This window comes from Martes martes (assembly GCF_963455335.1).
Source record: "Martes martes genome assembly, chromosome: 5".
Taxonomy (NCBI): Eukaryota; Metazoa; Chordata; class Mammalia; order Carnivora; family Mustelidae; genus Martes; species Martes martes.
In genome coordinates, this window is record NC_137892.1 from 56,699,058 (window position 1) to 56,724,386 (window position 25,329).

The window sequence follows — 25,329 nt, forward strand, 5'->3', positions numbered from 1 at the left end:
TATGCAGATAATTATTATCAGTTAGCACTGTTTTAAAAATACAGATTTTATTATTGTGTTTTTGACCCACTTTTAAAAAACACCACTTCTCCAGAGTTTGAAGGTAATGTAACATTTTATATAATTGTGATATAAATACACAGTAATTTATTTTATATATAAAATATATTAAAACATATATATTCTCCAGACTTTGAAGGTATTTAGTATTTTATATCACTAAGATATGTAAATATATATGTGTATATATATAAACTATAAGATATAAATGTAAATAAAATTAGATACTTGCTGTTATGCCAGGTATCTGTCATATGGTATGTCAATTCAAGAAGCCATAGGTGAATAACTAGGAACTTAGAATATGTGTACTGGATGGATCAAACTTAGTCCCTACACTTCAGAAGCTTGAATATATTGGGAAAGAGAGAAACATAGTTAGATAATACCATGGATAGTAGAATAAGAATGCTGTCATAAAAAGTAGAAACAGAGTGATGCAGTACAGAGAAGGAGAAAATTATTTTTATATTATGTCCCTTGTTTATTATGGGTATATATAAAATAGAAACCATGCAGATATGTTTGTTTTCATGTAAGATGTTAGTGCATGATATACTTATTTATAGTGGCTGACTCTCTGATATCTTACAACTGATTAATAGCATAGCACCAACTCTTGATATTTATTCCAAATGTGTAACTGAGGGGGAAACACTAACATGTGTTTTTCAGATCCAAATGATTTCCGGTAAAAAAGTTGCTGAAGATTATGAGATCAATGTAGTTTTCTTAAAGTTGTTGAGGATTTTCAGACCAGCACATCAAGGAACATAAATTCATACAGGGGTTCTTGGACAGTAAGGGATTTAAGTTGATCTTATTACATGGAAAATGAATATGTCCTCTCTCTTTTTTTTTTAAATGTAGTGTTTTTTTTTTTTTTTTTTTTTTTGCCCGTCTACATCGCCATCGCTTTATTGTATTGTCGCCGTTAACTTAACTATAAATACTACGGTGGGGAGTGAGGCGCCGGCGGTCTAGGACTTCGGGACTCTGAGCCCCGGTGCGACCCTCGACCCCAGGCACCGGCCCTCTCAGTTCTGTACACTATTTACAGCTCCTCATTCCTCTTTCTCGACCCCCTCCCGCGAGGCACCGCGTGTGCAAGAAAGTAGCATCGTCTGTCTCTGCAAGTCCTTCGAGTTAGGCAAGAGCCACAGCCGGCCCGGAGCCGTCAGCTGTCCGAGTCCAAATCGCTTTTACCTTCCTCTTCCCTCTTCTCCGGCGACGCCTTAGACTACGTCTTGTTCCACTTCTCGGCGTTTTCCGACTCCTCTGACGAGGACCGCTTCTGCCACCTCCATTTGGCACAGCGGTTTTTAAACCAGACCTCCACTTTCTCCTCGCGGAGGTGCACCTTCCGGGCCAGCTGCTCGGGGGTGCCCACGTCTCGGTACTTGGTCTCCTGGAAGAGGTTCTCCAGCGCTTCCAGCTGCTCGTCGGTGAAGATGGTGCGGTGGCGCCACTTCCGCCGACAGTGCAGCTGGTTGAGAAGTTGCAGCTCAGTGCACGCGGCAGCGTGCCCACGTTCATATAGGGCAACATCTGGTGCGGGACCGGGGACACCAGCACCAAGCCGGGGCCCTCGTAGCCTGGGGGCATTTTAAAGATTTTATTTATTTGATAGACAGAGATCACAAGTAGGCAGAGAGTCAGGCAGAGAGAGAGGAAGACGCAGGGTCCCTGCTGAGCAGAGAGCCTGATGCAGGGCTCGATTCCAGGTCTCTGGGATCATGACCTGAGCCAAAGGTAGAGGCTTTAACCCACTGAGCCACCCAGGTGCTCCTTAATGTAGTTTATTTATTTATTGTGAAGGAGAGAGAGAGAGTGAGAACAAGTGCACGCACAGTGAGGGGGAGGAGCAGAGAAAGGGAGAGAGAGAGAATCTCAAACAGACTCCATGCTGAGCACAGAGTTCAACAGGGGCTTGATCTCACAATTCATAGATGAGCCAAAATAAAGTCTGATGCTTAACCTACTGAGAAACCCAGACACCCCTGTCCTCTCTTCTTTAAGCTCAATTCCAATTGCAGAACGTTCAGTTAGGAAAGTAACTTAAACAGCATTTATTTTGCACATTATATATGCATTCAGCTGTGGGAGTTCTTTCTCAAAAACTCCTTTCCTATCTGCAATAGTCTAACTGGAATTTGTAAAACTACTCTGAGAGAATGGTATTTAATACTGGAATGAAACTGTGGGGAGATTTTTTTAAAAATTGTATATATGCTTATCAGTACAGATTCCAAACGGCAATCAGATTTTACTTTGAAATTGCAGTGTCATATCATACTACCTTTTGAAGCAATATAACTATGTATCCCTTTTACAGAATCAATGCAATGTACATGCTTGCCTAATTTAATTCTGACATTTCATAACAAAATTGGAAACATTAAAAGAGAATTCTTTTCTCCCCAAAAAACAGAATTTAAATGTCTCAGTGATGATAGTTTGCCTTGAATATAAATTCTGAGCTAAACTGTATTTTGAATAAGGCTTTTCAAGGAGTTAGCAATTCATTTCCCTCTTATTTATCTATAAATGTATTATAACAGTTTTAGAAAGGATATCAGTGCAGTAATTCTTCTGAATTCAAAAGGATTAGAATGAACATGCTGACTAAATGCTTACCTCTCTACTTTTTGGTTAATTATTAAAAGCAATTGATGGCATGTTGCAAATGCAACAATTGTGGTACACTGAATAGTAATATTAGTCACTTTAATGGAAAGATTGGAGCTTTGATTTGCATATAATTTAATATCCTGCCAGGTCTTCCAACATAGGAGACAGCAGTCTTCCTCAAGGCACAAGAGACGGGTAATCTTGAAAACTAAGTGATATCCCAGGCCTGCAAAGGCTCAGCAAGATCCTGGTACATAGTTCACTCTTCTGCTTTCAAAGAAAGCAGTGCACTTCATTTTGTTAGTAATGATAAATGTTCATGCATAGTAGAACATAATAGTAATGAATGAAAGGAAATACATTTGAACACAGAATTGTTAAAATTAATTTTAATTTTTGAAGAGGAGGAAAAATCATGTCAAGAATACTTAAATGGTTTATCTGTTTTTTTTTTCTTTTTCTTTTTTAAATTTTTTTCGGTGTTCCAAGATCCATTGTTCATGCACCACACCTAGTGTTCCATGCAACACATGCCCACCTTAAACCCACCACCAGACTAACCATCCCTCACCCCCCTCCCTTCCAAGACCCTCAGTTTGTTTCTCAGAGTCCATAGTCTCTCATTGCTTCATCTCCCCCTCCAATTTACCTCAATTCACTTTTCCTTTCCTTCTCCTAATGTCCTCCATGTTATTCCTTATGCTCCACAAGTAAGTTAAATGGTTTATCTGTTTTAAAGACTTACTATATGATTTGCTAGTCATTATATTTCTCTTAAGGCTCATTACTGGGGAGATTTAAAGTAGAGCCCATATATGTAGGGGTAGTTAAATTTAAATCAGGGTGGTTTGAGCCAGATTTGTTTTCATGTATCTAAAATATGAATTTACTTTATTAAAACAAATTCTAAAGTCACTAGCAATGAAGGGAGACCTGCTAAAATGTTCTTATATTTTATTATATCGTTTATCACCCATTTGGAAAAGCATAACTAAAAATAAGGACTTGTGAGCCTTTTATTATGTCTCTAGCTACTATCCTCATAAAATCTTAACAACAACAAAAACCAACAAATAAGATACTTCTCTCTAGCCTTGGATTCTCTTTATTTTTCTTCCATATCAGAGTAACTTGTTCTCTGCCATTTCCATTGCCTCTTTTTCCTTAATCTATACTTAAAGTAGTGGTGTCATGGTTAGTTTTTCTCTAAATTTGTTCTCTGTTTGGATATAACAGGCCTTTCAGTTCTTTTACTGCATTCAGTAGGCTTATAAGTCCCAAATATGTATTTCCAGCCCTTTCTCTTTCCTGAGCATTAGAACCATAATTTGACCTATCACCCTGCCATTTCTTACAAGCACTTCAACACTGGCATGTTCACAAGTAAGCACATTCTCTCATTTCCTGCTCATTATCATCTCTCTCAAAGTCTGCTCCTCACTGTGTAAGTTTTAGCCTATAACAGATATAACAGATAACATTGTATGTACTAGCATATAGCCATGTAAGTTGATAGCTTAAAGTTCTATTGAACACTGTTGTGTGTGTCATTGTGTGTGTGTGTGTGTGTGTGTGTGTGTGTGTGTGGTTTTTTGGTTGTTGTTTGTTTTGTTTTGGGGGTGTTTTTGTTTGTTTATTTGTTTGTTTTTTGCTAACCTCTACAGAAAATTTTTCCTTTTATTCTGACATTTCAAGATGCCTTTATAGTTTGTCTTTCCTGTGTTATTGATATGATCTGCACTGTTCAACTTTACCTCTAAACTAATCCTGCAATAGCTCCCAGACTGATATCTCATCTATAAATTTCTTCTTTTCTCTGTATAGGTTCAAGTCCAAGTTATTTGAGGTTCTATAAAAATATGGGTATCTATTAAATCACATAATAATTTTGTTAACATGAATATCTTCTTATTTAAGCATACACATATTAAGTATATGGGTGCATTGAAGTTCTCATAGATTATAGATAAATGCTGAGTACATAGTTGATTCACAGGGTCAGGCCAGATTTAAGGGCTAGAAGAGACTACTTCTGGATGGGATAAATGAAGGGCCACATGGCAAGCATGTATATATACATGGATATGAGGAATTTCTGGTAATTAATCTACCATGTTATAATCAGGTATGATTATGAAGTGATCTACTCTGAACTGAAGCCTTTGTTTGCTGCACCAGTATACACTGTTTAAAACACAAAAAGAAACATATATTGGCAGCGGGTTTATGGTATATATCAGATTCAATAGGACCCAACCAAAGAATTACAGACTATTAATTCCTAACTGGCACTTCAATTAATACCTTAACAAAGCATTTTACATTAATAGTAAGCCACCATAGTGAATTCTGTAGGTATTAATGTATTCCTATATTTCCTTAATCATAAATGCAGTTCGTAGTCAGAGTTGATGTAATGTGCGAAGCCAGGAAATGCAAAAAGGAATTTTAAATTCTCTGAATGAGAGTGTAACAAAAGCTTTTTGAACAGGGAAGGTAATCTTTATCTGGAATATGCATCTCTTTTCATAGGATAAATCACAGCCTCCTCCATGATAAAATTATTATTATATTATATTATAAACCTTTCACCAGAGGCTGGCTAGATACTGGCCTCTACCATTGCCAGTTAACATCCAGCAGTGGCAGCACGTGGCCAGATTAGCCTTAATTAAGGGAAATATATGTTATAGAGCCAATGCATAGTCTCCATCCCTTTTACCGCAGAGATCATGTAAAGAAGCCCATAGAGCAAACAGCAGGATAGCTGGAGAAAGACTGATTGAGATCCGTAGGAAAACTAATCTTTTCCACCTGATTATTGAAAGCCTGCTTTTGAATTGCCCTTTGGTGGGCCTTTACATGGCTGCTCTGAAAGATCTGCATAAATAGTTTTCCCACAGTTTACCTTTCTGCAATTTTCCAATTCTGTCCTCTCAAAGCACTATCAAAAACTCCCTTAACCCCTGTTGCGTAAATTAGTGTAGATTCATTCCTTAGACTACCTCCCCTTCCACATGAACTAGGAAACTAGATGTAAGGACCCAAAGTCTGAACGTTATGACTACTGTCTTTCATAGCCATTCCTGAACTATGCTGATGTGATATGCTTCAGGTATAAACCACACTTTCTTATACTAATTGGTCAAAGGTAATTCTCCACGTAGGCATCAGTGTTGGTTGAAGTGTGGGTAACAGAGCAATAGGAGCGAACACAATAGGTATCTGAGCCCTTGTATTTTATATTTACTTTTGCCTCAGGACCTGCTTAGACACCATCTCACATATTCAATTTCCACTCACAATGGAATGTTGCTATACAGGTCTGATTTTATTTATTGGATCAATTTATGATAAGTGATCTGGTCATATGGTGTTCCACAGTCAGATATTCAATAACTACCAGGTCCAGTAGCAAGCCAAAGACTGCTTTCAAACAGATTATGATTGTTAGCAAAGGAAGTCATGGTCGTAACTACAAAACATTAGGGGTTTGCACTGTCATTGTCTAGCTGAGATTTGCCAGCTATCTCATACATCGTTCCTATCTGCTACAAATACTTCCAGTACTTTCTGCTCTCAAAGTCATAAAGCTTGTAGTGGTTTTGTATTGTGTCAACATGACTAAGCTGAAACGTTTTCAAAAGGCACTTTCCTTGTATAATTTTTAATTAGATTTTATCCCCAAGAGAAATTTTTATGAGATTTGGAATAAAGCAGTTAAACAGCAGCCACTATGCTGTGAATGTTGTTATAGTGTGCCAGCATCACTGCAACTTGTGCACATTGTCACTACTGTGCTAGTTCACGTTGTTGGTGTAGGACAGCAGCTGAACCCACAGATTTTATAGCCTCTGCCAGACTTTTTTTCTTCAGTTTCACTGAACCATTAGTAGGTGTATATACAATTTCACAGCAAAGAATACCATCTTCTTTTATATGTCACCTGCATTGTCAAGGATGGTAACAATGAGAAACAGACATGAGTTATTTGTCTTCATAGGTCCCAGTGTGTTCTAGTAGATTCCTATTTGTCATTTCCCCACTTCAAGATCAGGTTTTTCCTCTATGTATCTATCCTGCAGACCTAAAGTTATCCCTCTCCTCTATAACACTCCTATCCAAATATGGTAGAGTTAGACTCTTAAATGATGCTCAAATGTGTTCACCTGTATTCTTTTCCACTGCGATGACTCCTATTCAGGCTAAGTCACTAGTGTCAATTCTGAAATCTGAATGTACTTAGGTCCATCTTTTTCTTTTAGACATTATTCCTTTGGGTTCTTGAGTATTCAATAGAGGGTGTAATCCCAGATAACCTGTTGCTTTAATATCATTAACAGTTATTTTTGATAGATTGAAAATGCTTACGCTTCCACTGATTTTTCTTAGGTCATTGCTTAGTTGCATTTCTGTTTTTATAATGTTGTATTTATTTAAATAATATAAAAATAATTATAATTTTGCTATTGAATAGTAATACCTTAGCTGAAATAAAAACTAAAAGAGAAGCTCCTGAATTAACTATCAACTCTGTTCATTTTAAAATTTTAAAGGTTTTGGAGTGCCTGACTATCTCAGTCAGTAGGGCATGCAACTCTTGGATCTTGGGATTGTGAGTTTGAGTCCCACCTTCATTGTAAAGATTACTTAAATAGAAATTCTTTAAAAAACAACAACAACAAAAAAATTTGAAAAATTTTAATGTAATGTCCTTGCTTAGGAGTTTGTTTCAAGAAAAAGAGTGATATTTGTAGATATAATTTTGGTTATCCTGTAACATATTTTCCCCACTTGCATTTCTTATATTTATAATTAATTGGGAAAAAATGAGAGCCACAGACAACTGAGGATTTTATGCACCTTTTTATAACCTCACATTATCAACCCAAATAGTTGCCCACAGCTTGTGGAAGAGTATTAAAGCCCAAGTAGATTATAAAACTAATGTAGAACTGGAAACTCTGCCTGGCCAGTTAAATATGATATTAAAATATAAATAAGTCATAACACTTTTTATTTTAGGAAATCTTTAAGCTTAATAAGTACACTTTCATTTAGATTTGGAGAAGCAGAATCCAGGTAGTTTGGGGAGTGCTCTATGAAACTGAATTTAAAAAAAAAATTAAGAAAACTTGTAATAAAGATGTTTTTAACAAGCTACTTGCAGTGTGTGTTCCGCAATATTTTTCACTTAATGGAGTGATACCCATTCTGAAATGCACATAGTGAAGTGTTTAAGAAGACTTGTAGTAAAGATGTTTCTTTGAAGAAAATAGGTAGCCCTGGACATAGGTCTTAGCAGTACTTTTTTGTTGTTGTTTTCTCACCAGTCTCCTTAGGCAAGGGCCACAAAATCTAAAATAAACAAATGGGATTACGTCAGACTAAAACACTTTGCTCAGTGAAGGACACCATCAACAAAATTAAAAAGGAAACTTCTGAAGGGTAAAAGGTATTTGCAAATCATACATCTGATAAGAGGTTAATATCCTAAATATATAAAGAACTTGTGTAAATTAATTTAAAAAATGACTAAAATTTGGCAGAGAGCTTGGATAGAAATTTTTCCAAAGAAGACTTACAGATAGCCAACAGACACATGAGAAGATAACCAACATCACAAATTACCAGGGAAATGCAAATCAGAGCCATAATAATGAATCACTTCACACCTGTCAAAATGGCTATTATCAAAAAGACAAAAATTAACAAGTGTTGGTGACAATGTGGAAAAAGGGGAATCCTGGTACACTGTTGATGGGAATGTAAACTTCCTGCAACTACTCTAGAAAACTATATGGAGGTTCAGCAAGAAATTAAAAAGAGAACTGCCATAGGATCCAACAATTCTACTTCTGGGTATTTACCCAAAGAAAATAAAAACATCAATTCAAAGAGATATGTACAACCTATATTTACTGTAGCATTATTTACAAAGGCCAAGATATGAAAGCAACCTGTGTCCATGGATGAATCAATAAAGAAGATGTGGCATGTATATATACATACCTTCTGCTAAATGCCCACAGAATATACTCAAACATTCAGATTGAAATTTGGGCATAAATATCCTTGGGCGTTTGTTGTTGTTTTTGTTTGTTTGTTTGTTTGTTTGTTTCATATCTCATCTCTTGGCATATGTGTGTATTGGCTCTTTTTCTCTTGTTTCTAACCCTTGTCTCATGCCTGTTGCTATTCTCTTCCCTTATCCTTCTCTTAGCCTACAAGCTCTTGCTTATTTTTCATGGAGAAAATTTTAGCTAGTTCTTTCATAACTTGCTACTTAATGATTCCCTCAAGTGTTTCACCTTTCCCTACAAGGCAGTCATAAATGTATTTACTAAACAAAATCCGTTTCTCTGCTAGAGGGAATTGTTATGACATTTTCTCGCACTATGAATGTGTAGGTCTATATTTGTACCACTGCACAAATCCTGACAAACATCAGAAAACATTTGTTTATTTGGGTATCTGTGTTAGCCATCCCCCTCTCTCCACTCACCTTTTCCATCTAACTGAACAAAATTCTTTAGAGTTGTAAGATATTTTGACAAAATTTTGCTCTTGTCAAATTAACAAATAGTTTGCATCCGTGCTTTACTGTTATTTCATTTGCCTTTTGCTCCTACTTAGAACATAGTTGAAGAGACTAATGCTTTTGTAGTCAACAATCTGTATACTTTTTTTAAACATAAATTTTAAAGAGAACAAATCTGTTTTCCTCTCTAAACAGTTAAAATATAATCTGAACAAACTAAGAAAACTGGAAAATTTTTCTGTTCACTTCAGATTAAAGTGATGCTATCTCAAAAAGAAAAAAAAAATCACAGGAGTATCAGATGGTATAAATTAGTGGTATATCTCCTCCCCTTTCTTAGAAACATTCTGTCATTTTAGTTGTTATCTCTGACCTACAAATCTGCCTTTCTGTACTCTGTTTTTTAATACTGGACCTAGAACTATGTAAAGCATATGTCTGCTGTTCCAGCTGGCTCCGTTATACTCTAAAAATATATGGCACTAGAAGGATACTATAAGTTAGGAGGAGGAAGAAGGAACTTATCATTCCTGGGACATTCATGTGGTCTTCTTGTCTATTTCGCTTCTTGTGAGCATTACTCTAATGACACTTCTTCACCCTGGCAGTTCCTTCTGTAATAACAGCTGGATGTAGTGTGCAGTTTTTCCAACAGTAGAAGCACTGGTTTTATTGTGTCCTTTCAGGAGCAGTGGCATCAGCTAACTGGTGCCCCAAAGTTGGGTTTTTGATTATTATGGTTATTCATTTTATCCTGAATGTGCAGATGAAGTATTCTGGATTGGGCAGTAATTTATTAATTACAGTAAATAATGAGTATGTTGGCTCTCCCTTGCCACAGACCTTACCTAGGGTGAAATAAAATGAAAGCCAGATGGAAAACAAAACAAAACCTTGCAAGAGAAGCCTATGATCTTCAGAAGAAAGGGAAGGCCGGTAATGGATTTTTTCCACTTGTATGCAGTAAAGAGAAAGCTCATTCCTTTCTGGAAATAAGCAAATAAAGTATATAAATATGTACAAGTTATAAACAAGTAAATAAGTTATATATACAAACACACATTTGTGCATACATATATATGTGAATTAAAACATGTATATATGCATATACATATACATACTGAGAGAGACAGAGACAATTTTTATTTCTTAGATATAAGGTGAAAAGGATCTTAGGTCCCCACTATCATTTTAAGATTTAAGTACATTTTTCTAAGGGTCAGATAAATTCTGAATCTCTGACTTTTATGATTTAGAGGAGATTTCAAACTTTAGATTTCACATTTCCTACAATGTATATCTAAGGTATATCACCCTCTACTCTTCCTGATAGCTTCAGGGTTAACCTAGGAACCTATGCTCTCACCATTTAATCCTTTCAGATCAGGGCGCTTGGCTAGAAGAATGGCAACAGATCTAATTCTTATGTTATATGAAGAGCAAAATGCTTCTAAGGCATGTAAAAGCAATGTTATCTATCTATATATTGCATTCATTTCTGTGTTTCAGGAGGTTAAGGTGTTTTAAAGGAACACTGAGAAAACTATGCATACATACATATATGTATATAGTATTGTTGAATGCATCTTTTCTTCTTTCCCTTCTCTGGCTGCATTTTGATATTCTCTGCATCTTTGGGTTTCAGTAGTTTGAATATTGGTGCCTATGTATGGCTTTCATTTATTTTTATGTTTTCTAGAACTATAGGTCTTCTTGAATCTATGGATCTTGATTTTGTTGTTTTTGAAGGGTCCTTTGCCATTAAGCTTTCAAATATTTCTTCTCTGTTCTTTCTCTTGTTTCCTTCTGAGATTCCAGTTATACATATTGTCAATTATTTGATATTGCCCAATATGTATCTCATATTTTGTTTTTTCCATACTTTTTTATCCCTTTGTTCATTAGTTTGCATAATTTCTATATATTTGTCTTTGAGGCCACTGATTCCTTCTTTTATACCTAGCCTGGTGCTAACAATATGCATTGAAATCTTTATTTCAGATATTTTTGTTGTTGTTAGAGATAATTTCTCTAAGTTCATCTTTTAATCCAATTTTCATCTTTTCATGTAGATCTTTTAACATAATAATAAGCATTTTAAACTTTTGGTCTGGTATTTCCAACTGATGAATAAGTCTCCCTCTAATTATTAATGCTCTTTGTTAAAGAATCACATTTTTCTCTTCCTTCTTAGGTCATCTAATTTTTTATTTTTATTTTCATTTTCCATCAGGTGTTGAATTTTAAAGCGATGTCTAAAGTGGAATAAATATTACTTACCCCAGAGACTGCATACACTTCAGTCTGTCAGACAGCTATGCCAGGGGCTTAATTACTTTGATTCAGTGAGGACTTGAGTTGACTAGGACCATGTTGTTTGTAAATTTGATTTTCAGTTGATACCTGGTTCAAAAGTCTTGAAGATAGAGTTCTAGTTTTTGTAACAAGAATAATGTTCTAGAGATTATTTGCACAAAAATATGAATATATTTAACACTGCTAAACTTAAGTTAAAAATGATTGAGATGGTAAATTTGATGTTATGCATTTTTCTTATAATTTATAAAGTCTAAGTGCCCTTGGATAGATGAATAGGTAGATGGATAAAGAAAATATCAGGTACACACATACACACACACACACACAATTGAATATTACTCAGCCTTAAAAAGAAAGGATATCCTGTCATTTGTGATGACAGGGCTGGGCATTATGCTAAGTGAAATAAGCCAGACAGAAAAAGAAAAATACCACCTGGTATCACTTATATGTGGAACCTAAAAACAAACAAACAAAAAGAGTCCCAACTTCTGGAAACAGGATAGAGAAGTTGCCAGGGGCTGATGAGTAGGAGAAATAGAAGTGGTTAGTAAAACAGTATAGACTTTTAGTTATAATATGAATAAGGTCTAAGGATCTGATGTATAAATGACTGTAGTTGATAATATACAATATTATTGATTCTCAGTACAATAAAATACAATAGAGTATATTGTATAATTGAAATTTGCTAAGAGAGTAGAACTTAAATGTCCTCATCACAAGGGAGAAAAGGTAAATATGTGACAGGAATGGATGAGTTAATTAACTTGATGGGGGAGTCCTTTCACAATGTATACTAAATATATATTTAAATCATTATGTTATATACTTAAAATGTCTTACAATTTGTCAGTTATACTTAAGTGAAGCTAGAAAAAAAGTCTTGAGAGTGTGAACAATTTTGTGTTTATTGTGGTCTTCTCCCTCTAGAAACAACTAAGTCTCTAATTACTGAAAAACATTATGGGTCTATCTCTTGCTTCTGGTATAAACGCCACCCAAAAGTTTTATGAGAAAGATTTGTGGACATGGAAAACTAGTTCTGTGTTTGTATTTCTAACAGAATTCAATCTGTATATTAGCCCATTTTACCCTAAAAGTCTCCACTGTTCTTCTTTAGTTCCAGCAGAATACCTTTGCTTGTGGCAGTCTCAATATCCTCTCACCTGGGCACAGTGTTAGCATCTTCCTCTAGAAGAGAAAGGATGTGTCAATATTTGCTCACCTAGCAAGGTTTTCTTCTTCTGCAGAATTTAATATCTGTAGACCTCTTTGAATCTATAGTTCTCTGATTTAAAATTAATTTGTTTTAGTTTATTTATTTTCTCCTAGCTGTCATGCTGGAAATGTTAATCAGGTACAACCCCCTACATGCAAATTAGAGTAATACCAATATTAAAATTAAAAAGAAAATCAAAGAATAATCAACTGAAGAAAATGCTTTGAAATATTTTGTCTGTTTCTCTCAGTATATCTTTTTTTATCTTTATGTATAAGTTAAAATATTATACTGCCATGCATATATTCTACTAGCATATTTTGCTAGTATAATGCTAATATAGTGAAAATTAAAATGTTTTGTAAAGAATTATTTAGTTTGCCTTTGGCTTTAGGCAATTTAGTGGGCATTACATTAATAAATACTTATAGGTGTATGGTTATATGATTGTGTTTATAGTACATTATCCTAAAAAATTTTAATATAGTACATTAATATTTATAACAATTTTAATAAAACAGCCATATATACTGTATATTTTAGCATTTAGAAATTGTATTTAGCACATTTATAACAAACTACAATTCATCACAAGTGGTATACTTTGCTGTGCTTCTCTTCTAAAATATTTTTTTAATTAAATTTTTTATTTATTTTCAGCGTAACAGTATTCATTGTTTTTTCACCACACCCAGTGCTCCATGCAATCTGTGCCCTCCCTAATACCCACCACCTGGTTCCCCCAACCTCCCACCCCCCGCCCCTTCAAAACCCTCAGGTTGTTTTTCAGAGTCATAGTCTCTCATGGTTCACCTCCCCTTCCAATTTCCCTCAACTCCCTTCTCCTCTCCATCTCCCCTTGTCCTCTATATTATTTGTTATGCTCCACAAATAAGTGAAACCATATGATACTTGACTCTCTCTGTTTGACTTATTTCACTCAGCATAATCTCTTCCAGTCCTGTCCATGTTGCTACAAAAGTTGGGTATTTGTCCTTTCTGATGGAGGCATAATACTCCATAGTGTATATGGACCACATCTTCCTTATCCATTCATCTGTCGAAGGGCATCTTGGTTCTTTCCATAGTTTGGTGACTGTGGCCATTGCTGCTATAAACATTGGGGTACAGATGGCCCTTCTTTTCACTACATCTGTATCTTTGGGGTAAATACCCAGCAGTGCAATTGCAGGGTCATAGAGAAGCTCTATTTTTAATTTCCTGAGGAATCTCCACACTGTTCTCCAAAGTGGCTGCACCAGTTTGCATTCCCACCAACAGTGTAAGAGTGTTCCCCTTTCTCCACATCCTCTCCAACACACGTTGTTTCCTGTCTTGCTAATTTTGGCCATTCTAACTGGTGTAAGGTAGTATCTCAATGTGGTTTTGATTTGAACAAAAAATGTTAAGATGATTTTTAAAATAAAAGTTCACTTTCTTTTGCCATTCAGAAAATCAGCTAATAGGAAGTTAAGGTTTTGGTTGCAAATAACAGGTATAATTAGAGGGCTGCATATGATATATTATTTAATCTTAACATTTTAGAGTTAAAAATAAGTTTACCAGTTACCTAATCAAACCTCTTATTTTACTGAAAGTAAAATAAGCTCCTAAGAGATTGTAACTTGCCAACATCATATAGATGAAAAATATTAAATTAGAGTGGTAAAGTAAGCCTATATTTCTGTTGCTATTTTCATTGACTAATTCACAAGAAAGCCTAGAGAACTAAAATATAATTATCAGAATTATGTAGTTTTGTTGTATTCAATTACCAAGTCAATTTATTTCTATGCTTTGAATTCTGTGTATTATGTTTTTTTTTTTCTATGCTCTTGCTGGTTTACACAGAGGAATAATTTACAATCCACTTATGTTTGCTATTAATAGTATTCATAAGGAAGTTTTTATTTTTCAATGTATATGCTTTATTTTTTTTTACAACTAATTTTATATATAGAGAGAGAATACACAAGTTGGGGGAGGAAGAGAAGGAGAGGGAGAGAAAGAAAAAGAAGCAGATGCCCTGCTGAATGCAGAGCCCTATGCAGGCCTCAATCTCACCACCGTAAATCAACAGTCAGATGCTCAACTGACTGAGCCATCCAGTTTCCTTAAATACAGAGGAAGGAACACCAAAATAATGTCAGAACTGTCCACAGAGACCTGGCAAGCCAGAAACGGCTGGCATGACATATTCAGGGTACTAAATGAGAAGAACATGCAGCTGAGAATAGTTTACCTGTTAAGGCTGTCATTCAGAATGGATGGAGAGATAAAGAGCTTCCAGGACTGGCATAAACTGAAAGAATATGTGATTACTAAGCTGGTCCTGCAAGAAATATTAAGAGAGGGGTTCTATAAAAGGAGAAAGACCTCAAGAGTGATAAAGAACAGAAATTTACAGAGACAATCTACAGAAACAAGGACTTTACAGGCAACATGATGACAATAAAATCATATCTTTCAATAATCACTCTCAATGTGAATGGCCTAAATGCTCCCATGAAAGTCACAGGGTTGCAGATTGGATAAAAAGATAGCGCCCATCCATATGCTGTCTACAAAAGACTCATTCTGAACCTAAAGATACGTGATGACTGAAAGTGAAAGGATTGAGAATCATTCTTCATGTCAATGAACCTCAAAGGAAAGCTGGGGTAGCAATTCTCATATTAGACAAATTAGATTTTAAGCTAAAGACTATAGTTAGAGATACAGAAGGACACTATTATCATTCTTAAAGAATCTGTCCAACATGAGGATTCTAACAATTGTAAATATCTATGCTTCCAACATGGGACCACCCAACCACATAAGCCAACTGTTAACAAAAATAGACATACTGATAATATGTTAATAGTAGGAGACCTCAACACTCCACTCTCAGCAATAGACAGATCATCTAAGCAGAAAACCTACAAAGAAACAAGAGCTTTGAATGACACACTGGACTAAATGGACCTCATAGATATATACAGAATACTGCACCCTAAAACAACAGAATACTCATTCTTCTCAAGTGCACATGGAATTTTCTCCATAATAGACCACATACTGGGTCACAAATGAGATCTCAACTGATACCAAAAGACAGATTATTCCCTTCATATTCTCATATCACAATGCTTTATACTATTGATTCTATTTTCACAATACATCAAGAATTTTATTAATTACCAGCACCACCACTACTACTCACTCTACTCCAAACTATGTTCATCTCAACTGCTGCCAAAGTAATCTTTGGAAAACAGCAGTTTCCACATTAAACATAAAGTAAAAGCTAAAGACCCTAACATTACTCATAAGACCCCCTACTTGGAACTATAGTTTCAATACCTGTGTTTAAAAATTTTTTTTTCTCTCACTTCTTTCCAGCCACACCATTTTTTGCATTTTCTTTTTTTTTTTTTTTTTTTTTTTAAAGATTTTATTTATTTGACAGAGATTACAAGTAGCAGAGAGGCAGGCAGAGAGAGAGAGAGAGAGAGAGGGAAGCAGGCTCCCTGCTGAGCAGAGAGCCCGATGTGGGACTCGATCCCAGGACCCTGAGATTATGACCTGAGCCAAAGGCAGCGGCTTAACCCACTGAGCCACCCAGGCGCCCTGCATTTTCTTTTATACACAGGTCATACCCCTATTGTGGAACCTCTGAATTATTTTGTTCTCTTTGTCTGTAGTATCTTTACAGTAGATAATTTGACAGTCACTACCTTCACCAAATGATCAAGGTTAAAATCATCAATAATAAGTTGTGTTGATAGCATGTATCCCTTCCTAAGAACAATGAAAATAGTATTTTGCATCTGTAGTACTTGTCCTCCAAAATCTGTAATTCCAGTATAACAGAAAATATTAGGGAAAATTCAAATAGAAGGAAATTTTACAAAGCCTTTTCAATATTTTACAAAAAAAAGTACCATGGCCGTTAGAATGTCTGAATGATACACTGATTATCAACAGTGATTTAAAAGCAGTATCTTTACCTATTTTCAGATAATCTGAAATTATTATTTAAATTAAGACTGGTATATATGGGGATGCCTGGGTGGCTCAGTCAGTTAAGCATCCGCCTTTGGTTCTGGTCATGATCCCAGGACCCTGAAACTGAATCCCACATTGGGCTCCTTGCTCAGTAGGGAGCCTGCTTCTGCCTCTGCCTGTCTCTCCCTCTCCCTCTGCCTGCTGTTCTTCCTGCTTGTGCTCACTCTCTTGCTCTCTTGCTCACTCTCTGACAAATAAATAAATAAAATCTTAAAAAAAAATGGTATATATGTTTTGTAGATGCATTATATGTACCACATTAAACCATTTATTTATAAAAAAGATATGTCTCTATATGGATATATTAAGTACAACATTCAGGCACTTTATGTTAGATTGTCTGAAAAGAGAAAAAATTGTACATTCCTAATCTAAACAGATATGCAAGTGCTTCTTTACCCATTTCTCCATTTTCTCAAGAATGATCCCAATGCTTATGCAGAAATTCCTTCTTGTTTTTCCTTCCTTTTGATATGGACTCAGATGGTGTAATTTTTTCCCCTCATACATTATATGGTAGTTTACTTGATTGTGGAATACTTGGAATATTGTTACTTGATTCTGACAGTTGAAGGTCAAACAATGATAATATTTATGATATTTTTGCTTAGTGAACATCAGAGTCATAAAAAAAATATATATTTTATGGAATGTGGAGAATACATGGGAACAAGAGGTATACCTGCCCTGAACAAAGGACTATTATTTTGTGAACTGTATTTAACAAAGTGTCAACATTATATTACCAATAAGCAAGCATGATTAATTTCCAGCGATTATGTATTTTATAGGTGGTAGTATTTCTGTCCTCTGTGCAAAGACAAGATTCTCAAAACAATTGATCTCCAAGTAAGAGATGAGTGAATTTCAATAGATGAGCTACATTCTATGTTTAGTTAAAAATTACTGCATTCTATGACTGAAATTTAAAATACTGAAAACACTTAAAATACTAAAAATTAAAATACTGAAAATACTTAAAAAACTGAAATTAAAATAACTGGTCTTACTATGCTATTATAATCAGTTGCATTAAGATTATTTCTCTGAAAAGAATTATTTCTCTCATATGAAAATCAGAAAAAGTCACTTGCTACTGATATCAGGCAATTTGGTTGGGATTTCAAGGTAGGAATTAGAAGGAAGAATCACCTTCTACTTAAGGTTACTTTCTTTACATTAATCTGAGAAGGACTGAGAGAATGCATTCATTCACTCATTCCTCATTGCAAGGGCCTGGTGACAAAATATGAAAAAAACATGGCCTCTACTTTGTATTAGTTTATGTTATCCTGGGACTACAGATAATATGAACAAACTATATAATAGAATATGACCAATTTAATACTTAAATCTTTGAAAGTTGAATCCAACCATCAAAGAAACTATTAACATTACAAAAAGAAAGTGAAGATAATGTATACACAAAAACTTAAGAGAAAAGGGGTAAAACAAAAACAAACAAACAAACAAAAAAACAAGGAAAAAGAAAATTTCCAAAGGAAGGCCAAAAGTTGATTTGGTCAATAATGAACCATATGATTTATCAGTATGGAGGTCATTGTTGACCTAGCCAAGGGATGTTTGGGTAAAATAATAATGTTACTGACTTTAATGAGTTCAAGACAAAATGGATGGAGAAGAACTGATGAATTATATTATAGGAAATTAGTATAAAGGGAGTAGATTCATTAGGATTTAGCCATAAGAGAATGCTCAATTAAAAGATAGCTTTTTTTTTTTGAAATGGGAATTATTAAACTATCTCTATAAGCTGGTGAAAATCAGTTAGCAGAAAAAGAAATGATAATGTTAGCTATAATGATTGTTGAAACTATACACTTGAGTAGATGATGGTGCATGAGATCTGGTAGTGCATAACTGGGGAGGTTTGCTTTACTTAGCAGGAAGGGAAAATATGTAGATACAGATAGGTGTGTAGACATAGTGGTAGGGACATAGGAAACTGTCTTAGGCTTACCTCTTAATGAAATAGGATGCATAGGAGAAACAGATTAAGTTACAAAACAATCACTTATGAAAGTGGAGAAGGTGGGTGTGAATGAACAAGGACCCATCTGAAGTTAGTACTCAAGAATACCAGCTGACAAGAGATTCCCTCTAGCAGCATTAAGCTAGGTGGCTCAAGGGTAAAGTCCAAAGTTGAATTTTCCAGAGTTGGGATCTTGTTTGGAATGTATGAAAACCTATAAGTATAATACTAATGAAATCTAAAGAGGGCAGTGAAAACAGGAGAATAAAGTTCAGGGCAATAATGGTAGGATCAATGCCTTATAGAAAAGAAAATGGGGAGAAAGGTGAATCATAGGATTGAGCAATCAAGGTAATGAGACATTTAAAATGATAGTTCCTTGATAACAGGAGAAACACATGCTGTATTGTAATAGGAGATTTTTAAAAATAAATGGCATTATAAAATATATTAAATATGTATAATATAAACATTTAGGAACTATGTTCTGTGTTAACCTCACTATAATTCACGTCTCACTGGAGTGATTCTAGTCAGGAAGAAAAGTCGTAAGAGATTCACTACTTTGGGTTAAGAGGCCATTTGTCTGGATCCTTCTCTCTCACCCTCTTAAGGCAGGAAGGAGGAGTTAGTAATACATAGGAGGAAGACGATCAAGAGCAAAGAATTAGGACTCTGAATCTGGTTTCCCATACCAGCTCTGAAGTCATTATCTAAAATTCTTTACTTCTCTCTCTACAGTAGCTTACCAAAATAATATATCAAACCAATATTCTCTTGGAATTCAAGCTTTACTTTTCTCACGCCATTGCCGTCTCTTTATATAACAAATTTATTGTCTCAAAACCACGGGGCTCTCTGTCCTCATTTTTATTCTATCTCTTCCTTAATAAAGAGTGTGGCAAAGACAGGATAACTTTTTACTGCTAACTTTCATTAAAGGCACCTATCAGTATCAATCTAACTTTCCGTGTATTTTTGCTTTAGTGATTCTTAATAAGGAAATTAATGTATAAAATAGCACAAAAGTAGGTCTTATATGACACATTTCATATTAAACACTTCCTTTTAAAACCATGCAATAAATATTCTTAAGGTGGGGCAAACAGAGAGACTGGTTTTTATGTATATAATGTTGGTTTTTGCTACCTTGTGCTATTCAGACTATTAATGAAAAAAAAAAAAAAACAGGAGGAAAAAAGTTCGATCCAATATAAACTGCTGTCTTCCTCTTCTTGGGCTACCATAATAAAATACCATGGATAGGTAGTTAAACAACAGAAGTGTATTTTCCACAATTCTTGAGGCTGGGAAGCATAAGGTCAAGGTGCTGGCAAAGTAGGTTTTATCCTGAGGACTCTCCTTTTGGCTTATAGGTAGCCACCATCTTTCTATGTGCTCACATGACCTCTTCACATGTGTGGAGTAGGGAAACAAACTCTTTGATGACTCTTCTCAGAAGGGACTAATTTCATCATACTGGGCTTTTGCCCTCATGACCTCATCTAATTACTTCTAAAGAAGGCACTAATTCCAAATGCTATCACATTGGGGTTAGGACTTCAACATACTAATTTTGAAAGGCTACAAACATTTAGTCCATAGCACTTGCTTACAAAACTTTCAAGATGTTCAAGAAACAGGTAATAATTGATAAAACATCTCTGAACATTGAATGAGTATGTTACCCTTTCCTTTAAAGACAAAATTGTTCCTTACCCCTCCAGAATTTCCATGTACAGTCTTAGGTAGTCTATGCTGTACAACATTATGAGATTCAGTTTTTAAAACCATGACTCAGAGAACTGCAGGCTAACAATTAACCAATTATTTTTTTTTAGTTAGAGTATCCGTGATAATTAATCACTTACTAAACTGATTTTTAACATTCATATAATTTTACTTTCTTTGAGAATGAAAAGTAATTTTAAGATAGGCAGAGTAAATTACTATATTAATGCATATGTGCATGGACCATGTCTTCAGTAAATGTTTTCAATGATGGCTTAAATTGAAAAAAAAGATTAAGTAATGATATTTTTTACCTGGTTTTGTTACTCTACTCTGTGTTGCAGATAATGGCTTTAGTGCATTGAGTGGTTTTTGTAATTATTCTATAACTAACTGATAACAATTAGGAAAATGTACTAAGAGAGGCATTCCTAAGCATGTCTCTTAGGATATTAATGTGAGTTACCTGAAAAAGGGAAATTTATCTTCAGGTAAATTGGGGAAAATTGGTTTAAAATAAGGTAAAATAATTTCTGCACTTTGAGATATTCTGAATTCTTCGATATTTCATCATATTGTGTCAGCCTACAAAAGGGAGGAATATTTGTGTATTTCTCTAACGCATTTGAACCCAAACTATTTTCATTTATGTAACATAGCTCTGGACCACTATAACACAGAGCAACTTTTGGAATCCAAGAGTGTGACTTTTCTTTATTTTTTCTTTTCTCTTCAATACAATAGCCACAGAGGGGAAAGGAAAGGAGATTAATATGAATGGCCTAGAAAGGTCATGGTCAGATAAATTTATGAAACACTGCTTTTAAACAATGTTTAAGCAGGGGATTTGGAATCAATGCTTTTTTTTTTTGAACACTGAACTACTTTATATTAACCCTTTGAGATCTGGAGGGTCATTTAATTTCCTCTGCTCTTAAACTACATATCTATAAAATAGTGATTTTATACCTGATTTTATAGTCATTTAATACCTGAGAGAACATTGGCTGAATTTAGGCCCACTGATCCTGAACCTGTTTCTTCTCAAACACTTTCATTTTGGGAAATGTAGAAGCTGATGGGTGAAATGACAGTTAAAGAAAGGATTCCTTGAATTATTGGGGGTGTTATTGCGCAAACTGTATTAAGTTCAAATTCATGTATTAAAGTCTGAGCCCCAGTACCTCAGAATATGAAGTTACTTGGAAATACAAGAATTACAGATGCAATTAATTAAGTTAAAATGAGGTCATACTGGAGTAGGGTGAACCCCTAACACAGTATGACTGGTATCGTTATAAAGGAGTAAAATTTAGACATAGATACACATACATTCAGGGATAATGCCATGTGATGATGAAGAAAGTAATCAGAGTGATGTTTCTACAAATCAAGGAATGCAAAAGATTGTGAGCAAGCCAGCACAAGCTAGGGGATAAGCATGGATGGATTCGGAAGGAATCAGTCCTGCCAGCACCTTGTTCTATGAGTTCTAGCCTCCAGAACTGAGACAATACATTTTTGTTGTTTAAGCCACCCAGTCTGTGGTGCTTTGTAATGGCAGCCTTGGCAGCCTAATACAGGGAGGAATGATATTCACAGACAGTGAATATCATACCAAGATTTATGTGTTACCATACATCTGTGCACAAATGATAATGTGATTTCCATCCATATAGGAAATCCAAAAACATCAATTATTATATGATTCTTTTACTAGTTAAATTAATTCTTAAAATGACAGTATTTTAAAATGTCTCATTACATGACAGAGGTTAGAGCTAAAATACAAGTGCGGGAGTAATGAATCACTCAAGCCTCCCCCTCCACACCTACCTCTCAATCATTCCTGAGGGAGGAGTTGAGGCATAGGCATACTTCAGCACCTGTTACAGCAGTATAAAAGTAACTGGGTTTCAGAACACAACACTATGCATGCCTTCCTTCCCCTTCAGTACTCCTTCCAAAGCTGATCTGCAGAAGCACCTTTCTTTTCAGCTTGTTTTGCTCATTAATCCAACATCTTAGTAACAACCACATGACACTATGTCACTTCAACAACCACAATGATAATAAAAATAATATTATTCCTGGTAACAGGATTAGTTGAATATTTTTCATATACCTCAGGTACTCTTCCAAATACTATTAGTATTTTTTCATTCTGTATATTCTAGACCTATGAAGTAGGTTCCAGTAACTGGTAAGCCAGAAGTCAGGATTAGAATTCAAATGATTTGACTTAAGAATTGTAAACCAAGTGATGCCTGGGTGGCTCAGTCAGTTATTAAAAATTTTTTTAAAGGTCCTTGTTTTCCTAATTTAACAAAAAATATTGGATAAATCTTTAGGTCAGAACATATAGTCTTCCTTTTAAAAAAATTTGGTGGTCAGATGTATCACTTTACCTACAACATCTGACAATATATTGACATACAATAATCAATTCACTAGAGATGTCCAAATAGTTTTCATTATCATGTCATTACTCACAACTCAGTGAAGTTGAAGAAACCCAACTTACCAGCCATTTTTTGAAACTCTCAACTAAAATTTGACATGAGGCAAGATGTCCTGTATTTCAGCATTGCCTAGGTGCACTGCAATTTAAGGAAAATACACATTGATATCAATACATTAATGTAGTTTAAAGATCTCTTTGGATATGGTTGACGATGGTGGGGGTGAGGGGTATTGGAATCTTCTAGCAAAATCTGAAAGCCAAGATATAGTCAAATATCTTATGCCTGTTTCAGTGGTATTCAAATGATATGCACTATGCATAGGATAGTGTTTTTCTTAATTAAAGCTCAGCAGTAAGAATCTTTTTATGCCACAAAAGTGCAAACCTTTCTTTGAAAGAGTAGGTCAAATGAATAGCTTAGGGTGAAATGAATCTCAATCCCAAACTACCACAGAGGAAAGGATCAAATCTGATATTTTTAGAGTTAATTTTAAGCTTTTTTTGTCGTTTAGAAATAAAAATTGGCATTATAGAGAGAAACAGATCACATTCCTCTTTGAACTTCTATAACATGGTTTTTACCACTCATTTTGTATTTAACATCATGTCTCAGGTTGTTTAATCAGGATATAACCGTTTAACTATATGGGGTTCATATTATTATGCATCACTAGAATAAAAATGACCGTTGATTTTGAATTTAGAGTGACAGAAAAAAAGGCATCTTGAAGGCCAGAAAGGAATAAATGGCAACATAGCTAGAAAAGTTGAAAATATTTTGATAGGAAAGTACATATACTTTTTTTTTCTTTTATCCTTCTCTTTTACTTTAGGAAATAAAGTTTATAAAGTATGCAATGAAGAATACATCAACATTGACAGAGGAAATAGAAACAAAACTCTTAATCTCAGTAATAATAAGAGCATAATTTTTTATATATGTCATGGGAAATTGGAAGCTGGAAACCTGGCAAAGGCTTCCAGGTAATGGACCAATTTTCTATAGCTTCCCGCCTTAAAAAGTATATTTAAATATTTACAAATATATGGTTTTCCTGGAAGGAGTTTCTGTTTCTAGCAAATGTGTTAATCATTTGATTAACATATGATAAATGTGTTAATCATTTTTCCCAGTCCTTTTCATTCTTCCATTTCTTCGTCAGTTGTTCACACATTTTTGATACCGAGGCAGTAGGGTTATATGACAGCCAAAAGTTGCATTAAAGCTACAACTTAGAATGGATTTTGAGAAATTTTAGAATGAATCATAGAGATTGTTATAAATATGAGAAAAGTAGATGGCAGATAAACTATTGTGGTAGATTATGAATATTACCTTCTTATTATCTAAACAAAAGAACAAATTACTACTTTTTTTTCTAACTAGCCTTCTGGTAGTAGATGGGATGTGTTTTCAGCCCAGTGCTATTTGACACCAAACAAAAGTATTCAGACTTCCAATGTTCAATAGAAAATATATCTGTACATATATTTGTGTATATGTATTCTTGCTATATCAGTGTTCATTTCTAGTTATATTTATATGTTCACATACTTATACATGCCTATATTTCATACCTAGTTTTGAAAATAGTTTACAGAGGTGTATTTTATTGAATTATGACTATAAAATAATTACTTGCAGGTTTGCAAAATGACAATAAAAATGTAATTCATGTTTATAAAGTATCCACTCTAAATGAGGCCTTTAATTAGATTACTTTTAATTTTTATAATAATAACTAAGAATATTACCCCCATTTAATTTGCTCAGTATGAAACAACTAGTAAGTAGATGAAAAAGGATTTGAAATAATATATTTTCTGTTGTGAGGTTATTTCTACAACATAACATTTCCTTGAGCCATAGAGAATATTATTTTATATTTCTTTTCCTTCAAGGATTATGGTCTCTTGTAGAATGTATGTATAACTTAACTTCCCAAATAAAATATAATTCCTTGAGAGAAGATCATAAACTAAATGGATTTTCATTATAGATAAAACATCTAAACAAGCAAAAATAGGATGGATAATTGATTAGGTCACACTAACTGTCCTAAAAAACATACTGTGTAGGTATGCTACTTTATTATTCAAAGCTTCTTGATTCATAGCCAACACAATTTTGAATTTAAGTTATAAAAGGACAGGTGACAAAACTTTAATATGTTATGTATACTTTCAAAATCAATTCCACTTTTCTCTTTCTCAAAAAAAAACTATAGTTTGCCAAATTTAAGTAGTAAGTAATCACCATTTATTTGATGCTATGAAAACTAAGTAAAAGGATAATATTTTGACCTTTTTAAATATCATAT

At 34.5% G+C, this 25,329-nt stretch overlaps 1 pseudogene across 1 annotated transcript; it reads right to left on the minus strand.

Annotated features, from left to right (window-relative positions):
- Window positions 1-1,237: 1,237 nt before the first annotated feature.
- Window positions 1,238-1,665, minus strand: LOC308343301 (homeobox protein goosecoid-like; annotated as a pseudogene). Its single transcript has one exon. The product of its transcript is annotated as a homeobox protein goosecoid-like (transcript).
- Between the last annotated feature and the right edge of the window lie 23,664 nt (window positions 1,666-25,329).